Below are 9,270 nucleotides of genomic sequence, written 5' to 3' on the forward strand. Positions count from 1 at the left end.
TGTGCATAGGCCCATGGAAGACAGATGCTTCCCCTAGTAGTCCTAGCTTGGGAAACATTCCAAAAAGCTACTCTGCTCCACCCTAGGTGGCATCAGGGAAACAGGCAAGTCAAACAAAGGTCTTGGTGTTATGAAATTAAGTCAATTTGTAATGCCATCAGGTCTACCCCTGGTGCATCTCCATCCCACCTTGGTGGTAGAACTGGGATGGATGAGTAAGATGCTTGCATCAGTAAGGGACAGACTAAGTCCAACCAGGGAAGGAAAGCTCAGTGGAGAATCTGTCTACACCCCCATCTAGAACAGGGAAGGATGCTTCCAGTGGAAAAAACCCATGGCTGTGGATGCCGCTTTTTTCTCTCTTACAGATGGGAGCTAGCAGTTCCAAAACCACTCCCTTAAAATGTATTAAAAAAAAAAAAAAAAAAAAGCTGGGACAAGTTTGATCCCTAGAGTTTAAAAAGACACATCTGATCTTCTTCTGTGATACTGAATGGCCATGGTACCCTTTGGAAGATAGGGAATGCTGGCTAGTCAAAGGGTCTTAATTATAATACTGTTTTACAGTTAGACCAGTTCTATAGAAAACAAGAGAAATGGGTAGATGTGACATATGTTTTGCTCTTTATCTCTTTGTGTGACATGTCAGACATATGTCCTAAGGGTACAGATTTGGGTGTGAAACCTTCAGTTCCCTCCTGTCCTTTTGCTTTGGCCCTGCATCTGGGGTTCCCAACTGAACAAGCTGAGAGTCAGGGCACCTTTCCAGGAGGGGTTGCCTCAGTCTTAGTAGAAATTCAAACAGTATCAGTTGCGGTCAAGACTATTAGAGAATCCAAAAAGTACATAGAAGCCTTTACAGGACTAACTTTACTTTATGAGCTTACTTGAAAAGATATAAGGTATGTCTTGGGACAGACGCTGACCTGATTTGAGAGCCTGAGTTTTGGGGGAAGTTACTACTTTTGGAGATGAATGACTTGAACATGAGACAAGGGGAGAGAGGAACACAAAATAGCCCTCCTGTCTACTGGGATCCAAGTCGTTCCCATAACAGCCACTTTTTTGGATGTATTCTTGAAGGACTCAAGCAAGCATGCACTAAGACTTTATACTAAGTTGGCTGACTTATAACAGGGAGAGAAAGAAACTCCTGGTAAATTCTTAGATAGACTATGGGAGGCTCTCTGCAAGTTTCCTGATGTTGATCCTGAAGGTGCAGAGGAAGAAATGATCTTAAAAGATACATTTGTGACTCAGTTGGCTCCAGATATTTGGTGTACGTTACAAAAACAGGAGTTTGGACCAAATCAGTCTTTAAAAAAACTGTTGCAGCTGGCTCAGATGGTATATTGTGGTAGAGAATATGAGGAGGAAAAGAGCACAAAAAGAACCAGGCAATAGACTGAAGCCCCAACAATGGCTGTTAGATCTGCTCTGAAACAGCCTGAGGAAAAATGCCCAGAGGAACCCAGGTGAAAAGAGATGGACTTGTTATTACTGTGGAAAGGAGGGGCATCTCAAGTGGGATTGCCCTCAAGCGTCTAAACCGCCCCTGGCTCCATGTCAAGTGTGCAAAGGACCATACTGGAGAAGAGACTGACCTCTGAGGGGTAGGGCCCAGGGGTTGGGCTCTCAAGGCAATTGGGACTGAAAGTGCCCAGGGGTCCCCACACAAATCCCCATTCTAATGACACCTGAGGAACTCCGGATATTAATAATTGTGGGGAGCCAATCAGTCAATTTTCTTTTGGACATTAGGGCAACTTTCTCTGTGCTCACTAGAGCCCCTGGTCTGCTTTCCTCTTGATCCACAGCCCTGTAATGGCACTGTCTGGATGAACCAAATGCTATTATTTCAGTCATCCTTTAAGCTGCAATTGGGACTCTGGGCTGTTTTCTCATGAGTTTCTGATTGTGCCAGAGTCTCCCTCACCCCTTCTGGGGAGGGATATACTGAACAAGGTCCAGGCCTCTGTTTTCATAAATATGGAGCCTGCTCTTTCTCTCCCATTAATTGACCAAAATGTAAATCCTAAAGTGTGGGCAGATGGAAAAACTATGGGTTGAGCATAAAATGCTGTTCCTGTCGTTATCAAGCTAAATGACCCTCACCTATTTTCATATCAAAAGCAGTACCCTCTAAAGCTCAAGATTAAGGAAGGGTTAAAAATCCATCATTGAGAATTTAAAGGAACAGGGGCTATTAATTCCCTGTAACAGTCCATGCAAACCTCTTATTTTGGGTGTGAAAAAGTCAAATGGTAAATGGAGACTTAAGATATATGAATAATAAGTGTTTAATCCTTATAATTTATTGTCTGAAATTCCTAAATGAGCCAAATATTTTTCAGTCACTGATTTGAAGAATACTTTCTAGACTTAAACCTATATTAAAGCATCCCCTACCTATGACTTTAAGACAATTGAGAGGATTTTTAGGAATTACAGTCTACTGCCACATTTGGACTCCAGGTTATGAGGAAATTGCCCGGCCTTTATATAAACTTATAACTGAGACTCAGTAGACCCAAACCGACAAGCCGGTTTGGTCTCCAGTTACTCAAAAGGCTTTTAAAGACTCTTCAAACTGCTCTCCTGCAGGCTCCAACTTTGAGCTTGCCCACAGGATCATAGTTTAGTTTGTTACTGAAAATGAAGGCTATGGCCACATTGTTTAAGGGTAATTGTTGCTATTGTTTTACTTATGCCTAAAGCTCATAAGTTTACTAATGGACAAAATCTTATTCTACTGACTTCTCATGATGTGAGATCTTAAACTTTAAAGTTCAGAACAACAATGACTTCACCTATAAAGCTGCTATAATTCAAGGGGTGCCAACAGCTCTAGGAATAGATTATCATTTACACTGTTCCTGGAGACCCCAATCTTCAGAAAAAGTTGAAAAGGCTAATGACATTATTAAAAGACATCCATGTAAGTTAACTCAGGAGACACAAGACAGTTGGTTTATAGTTTTACCCATAGCTTTAATGAGGGCTTGAACTGCCCCTAAGAAGAAGGTACTGTCTCTATGGCAGTCTGTTTTTGTGCACAGATATTGTCATAGGTCCCAAAGCATTAGAATTAACTATGTGACTCAGCTTTCAGCTTTTCAACCTCCTCATCAATTGAAGGCTTCCCATGGTGGGTTTCTCCACTTCAAGGAAAGGACTTTCTTCAACTCTGAGAATACCTTCACCAACAATAATTGTATGTGATGACTCTTTCTGATCTGATGACATCTAACAATCCTAAGATGGACTGATATAACTATGGACATAATGTGACTTTTAATTTTGATTATTTATTATCTTGGTTTAATGACTATTTTGCTACACATGAGAAGGTAAATGGGTCTAGATCTGGTGGCTTTTTACCTGATCTTTATCAAATATGGGATGAGGTTATATGGCTAACTCCTGAAATGGGATGTCTAATATCTAGCACCCCCATATACTGGAAACATATAGAGCCATCCCCAGAAGTTAACTAACAACTTAATTATAATGATTGGAAACAAATGGGATTTTTGCCTCAGGAAATATGCAATATAGTCATTCCCATGTTTTCCAACCCCAGTTCGGGTCCCCGTTTGCCTGGCCAGGCACTGATTAGGACTGGATATCTCAGTCGTGCTGGCTTGCTCCAAACAGGACCTACTGGGCATGTGGCTCTTGTCTATGGGCATGGCTTCCCGCTGGTTGGAAAGGGAGGTACACCATAGGTCTAACTTCTACTCACGGCTTCACATTTTCAGAGCTTCCAGAGAAGCCTGCTAATTTACCACAACTTAGAACTCACTGGGCAAGATCTGTATTTCACTGGTATGATTATATGGCTACAGTATTTGTTCCCTCTCAGGGAACTACAGATGTTATGCTAAGAGGTGAGGCTATGACTAACTTTATTCAACAGGCTTTACAAGATTCTCAGAAAGCTGTTTCAGCTCTTAATGATGAAGAAATACAAATAAGAAAGGTGGTTTACAAAACAGATTGGCCTTAGATATTGTGACAACTGCACAAGGAGGAACTTGTGCCATTATTTATACCCAGTGCTGTGCATAAATACCCAATATAAGCACTAATGTTACTTACTTTAGTAAACACATGATCAAGAAGATTCAGGCTATGGATACTCCTTAAGCCTCAACTGCCTCACTTTGGGAGACATTAACTAGTTCCTCATGGTGGGAAAATATCCTAATTGCAATATTTCTGATTGTTCTGTTTTTGCTGTTTGCTCCCTGTATCTGTAACTGTGTAGCTGGATTTGTTTCTAGTCGCATGAAGAGCTTTAAGTTACAAATGGTTGCTTAAACTCCTGCTACTGTGGCAACTTCCTCCAACTACTACTTGGGGCCCCTGGATAGGAGGCCCTCAGTATAAGGGTTAGGAGAATATATTGCCTCAACAATTTAGGTATGATGCCCATCAATATCAGGAAGTAGCTATGGAACAAACACGACACCCCTTTCCCTAGGCAACATAATTCTCCTGAAAGAAAATGGGGAGATGAGAGTCAATTCCTAGGCAGGTTGATAAGAAGTCTGGGGTCCCTGAGGAGGAAAAAAAGGGGTCTGGGGTTCTGAAGGAGGAAATAGGGGTCTGGAATTCTCAAGGAGGAGGAAAGGACAAACTTTTTTTCTACATTCCTCAGTAAGGATTATATAACAATAAAGTATCCTGCTTGAGGACCTGTTTCTCTTTCCTGAAAATCTTCTGGCTAATCCTGTTATCTTAAAATGTATATTATGGGAGTGGGTCTAGTAAGATCTTTACAACCTTGAGACATCTTTTGATTTATTGTAATAATCAATTTTAAAAGTATATAATTCCCTTACTAAGACTAGCGAGGGGGTACTTTCCATCTCCCTTCTGATGTCTATGTCAGAAGCTTTCTCTGTCCCTTTTCATACTTTGATAAAGCTTTGCTACAGAAAGCTCTTGAGTGATCAAGCCTGGTCCCTGGTCCTGAAGCTAAATCTTCTTTGAGGATCATGAATCTGACACCATTCACGGTAAGCTATCACAAGAACACACAGGAGTAGGACGAGATTAGAATCTGAGCTGCCCCCACAGCAGGTGCAGAGACCAGCACAGTGTTGGAGGGCAATTTAGGGAGGTCGGGTGAACTGTGACTACAGTGAAGGAAAGGACTCCGACAGCAGTGACTCAATAAAACCATTTATTAACCTTATGTTTTGACTTGTTCTGCTGAATCTTTTGGAATTTTTCTTTTCCTTTTTTCTCCCCCTCTGTTGTTTTTTATGTTACTGGCACTGCTGCTGCTGCTGCTGGTAAGTCGCTTCAGTGCGACCCTATAGACGGCAGCCTCTGTCTATAGACACCAGGATCCTCTGTCCCTGGGATTCTCCAGGCAAGAACACTGGAGTGGGTTGCCATTTCCTTCTCCAATGCATGAAAGTGAAAAGTGAAAGTGAAGTCGCTCAGTCGTGTCCAACTCTTAGCGACACCATGGACTGTAGCCTACCAGGCTCCTCCGTCCATGGGATTCTCCAGGCAAGATTATTGGAGTGGGGTGCCATTTCCTTCTCCTTACTGGCACTATGAAATCTAATTATGTTTTTGAGCATTTTCCCCCCTCAGTCACATGTCTTTATTGTTGTTATAAACCTCTACCTCTACATTGGGCTTTTGCAATTCTGTGGAGGTTTCCTTTTCTTTTTTTTCCTTTGTTTTTCTTTTCTCTTTTTTAAAAATCTGTTATTATTTTTTCTACCTTTATTCCTTTGTTTGCTTTTCCTGTTGTTATTTCCCCCTTACAGTTAATCTTTAATGTGTATAAATCTTTATCTACCTCTATTTAACTCTGCATATCTATTTTTCTTTCTTTCTTTCCTTTCCTCTCAACATATTTGTTAGTTTTATTTTCATTGCTTAATTCCCTAATTGACACCTTGCTTTGGTTTTGTTTTCCAATTTGTGCTTTAGTTAGTTTTGCTCTGGTAGATATAATTTTTGGCTTCCTTTGTTTGCCAGGCCAATCTATTTTACTTTATTTTTGTTGTACTGTTTTGATTTTGCTTATTGGTATATGTGTGTGTGTGTGTGTGTGTGTGTGTGTGTGTGTGTGCGCACACACACGTACTCAGTCACACTTTTTACTGTTGTTATAAACCTCTGCCTCTAGCTTGGGCTCTTGCAGTTCTGTGGAGTTTTCCTTTTTTTTCTCTCTCTCTTTCCCTTCTTTCTTCTTCCATTTTTTTTTTCTTTCCTTTTCCCTTTTAAAATTTTAATTTTTAATTTTTTTAAACTTATTATATTTTTTCAACATTTATTCCTTTGTTTGCCTCTCCTACTCTTCTTTTTCCTTGCAGTTAATCTTTAGTGTATATAAATCGCCTACATCTACCTCTATATAACTTTGCATATCTATTCTTTCTTTTCTTTCTTTCCTTTTCTTTCAACATATTTGTTAGATTTGTTTTCATTGCTTTATTCCCCACTTGGCACCTTGCTTTAGTTTTGTTTTCCAATTTGTGCTTTAGTTAGTTTTGTTCTTAACTGGTAGATATATTTTTTTTATTTCCTTTGTTTGTTGGGTCAATCTACTGTACTTTATTTTTGTTGGACTGTTTTGACTTTGTTCATGGCTGTATATGCATATGTGTATATTCCATTATTTTATTTATCATTTGCCTGATTTTGTAACTGCCATTTGTCTGGGGTTCATCTTTGGTTACTCGTTTTTGGATATTTGTTTCAATCTCACCTAATGCCATAGCAAACCACTTGTGGAGTCTTTGTTCCTGACCAGAGATCAAGTCCTGAGCCTTTGGAGTGGGAGCATTGACTCCAAGACCCTCAACCACCGGAGAACTAACTCAGGGAGTATCAAACAGTGAGAACTCACACAAAGGAAACCACTTGAATACAAGACCCAGCATCACCCAACCACCAGCAGCACAGGACTGGGCAGGACATCTCATCTAAATAACAAACAAACAAACAAACAAATACACACCCAATCATTATCATACAGGATTACCACCTCACTCAGCCTTGCCCATTAGAGGAAAAACAAGCAAAAACAGCACAAATCTCATCCTATATGAAGCTTACACAAACCATACCAACCTTAGGAGGGCAGAAACCAAACAGAAGAAAGAATCCTGGGAAAAAGAGACCTCAAACACAATAAGTTAAAATAAAATGAAATGAAAAGGCAGAGAAAAAGTTACACAAATGAAGGAACAAAGTAGAAACATGGAAGTCCAAATAAATGAGAGGAAATAGGCAAACTGCCTGAGAAAGAATTCAGAATAATGATAGTAAAGATGATCAAATGGAGAAAATGCAAGAATCAATTAACAAAGACCTATAAGAATTAAAGCATATATATATAGAGACAAATAACACAATTACTGAAATTAAAAGTACTCTAGAAGGAATCAATAGCAGAATATCTGAAGAAGAAGAAGAAATCAGTGAGCTGGAAGATAAAATGGTGGAAATAACTTCTGAAGAGCGGAATAAAGGGAAAAGAATGAAAAAGAACTGAAGATAGTCTCAGAGACATCTGGGACACTGTCAAATGCACCAACATTTGAATTATAGGAGTCCCAGAAGAAGAAGAGAATAAGAAAGGATATGAGAAAATTTTTGAAGAGATTATAGTTGAAAATCTCCTGAACATGGAAAGGAAATAGTCAATCAAGTCCAAGAGGCACAAAGAGTCCCATTCAGGATAAACCCAAGGAGAAACACACCAAGGCACATACTAATCAAATTAACAAAGACTAAACACAAAGAAAGAATATTAAAAGCAGCAAGAGAGAAGCAACAAGTAAGATACAAGTGAAACCCCATACATTTAACAGCTGATATTTCAGCAGAAATTCTGCAGGCCAGAAGGAAATGGCAGGATATATTTAAAGTATTGAAAGGGGAAAACTTTAAATCAAGATTACTATATCTGGCAAAGATCTCATTCAAAATTAATGGAGAAATAAAAAGCTTTTCAGACAAGAAAAAGTTAAGAGAATCCAGTACCACCAAACCAGCTTTAAGACAAATGTTAAAGGGACTTATATATTCAGGAAATATGAGTGAATAAAAAGGATCAACAAAATCAACCTCAAACAAATAAGAAAATGGCAATAGGAACATACGTATCAATAATTACTTTAAATGTAAATGGATTAAATGCTCCAACCAGAAGACACAGACTGGCTGAATGGATTCAAAAACAAGACTCATCTATATGCTGTCTACAAGAAACCCACTTCAGATCCAAAGACACATGTAGACAGAAACTGAGAGGATGGAAAAATATATTCCATGAGAATGGGAAGCAAAAGAAAGTTGGAGTAGCAATCCTCATATCAGAAAAAACAGACTTTTAAACAAAAAATATTACAAGAGATTAGGTAGAACACTACATAATGATCAAGGGATCAATCCAAGAGGAAGACATAACAATTGTAAATATCTACACACTCAACATAGGAACACCTCAATACAGAAGACAAAAACTAACAGACATAAAAGGGGGAACTGAGAGTTACACAATAATAGTAGGAGACTTTAACACCCCAGCCACACCAATGGACAGATCATCAGAAAAGAAAATTAATCAGGAAACCCAAGTCTTAAATGATGCACTAGATGAGATGGATCTCATTGATAACTTAAGGCCAAATTCCATCCCAATGCAGAAGACTACACCTTCTCAAGTACACATGGAACATTCTCCAGGATAGATAACATCTTGAGTCACAAATCAAACCTCAGTAAATTTAAGAAAATTGAAATCATATCAAGCATCTTGTCTGACCACAGTGCTATGAGATTGGATATAAATTACAAGAAAAAACCTTTTGGATAGCAGCCATCCTGACTGGTGTGTAATGGTACCTCATTGTGGTTTTGATTTGCATTTCTCTGATAATGAGTGATGTTGAGCATCTTTTCATGTGTTTGTTAGCCATCTGTATGTCTTCTTTGGAGAAATGTCTGTTTAGTTCTTTGGTCCATTTTTTGATTGGGTCATTTATTTTTCTGGAATTGAGCTGCAGGAGCTGCTTGTATATTTTTGAGATTAATCCTTTGTCTGTTGCTTCATTTGCTATTATTTTCTCCCAATCTGAGGGCTGTCTTTCCACCTTGCTTATAGTTTGCTTTGTTGTGCAAAAGCTTTTAAGTTTCATTAGGTCCCATTTGTTTATTTTTGCTTTTATTTCCAATATTCTGGAGGTGGGTCATAGAGGATCTTGCTGTGATTTATGTCAGAGAGTGTTTTGC

The sequence above is a fragment of the Cervus canadensis genome, chromosome 14, assembly GCF_019320065.1.
Source record: "Cervus canadensis isolate Bull #8, Minnesota chromosome 14, ASM1932006v1, whole genome shotgun sequence".
Lineage (NCBI taxonomy): Eukaryota > Metazoa > Chordata > Mammalia > Artiodactyla > Cervidae > Cervus > Cervus canadensis.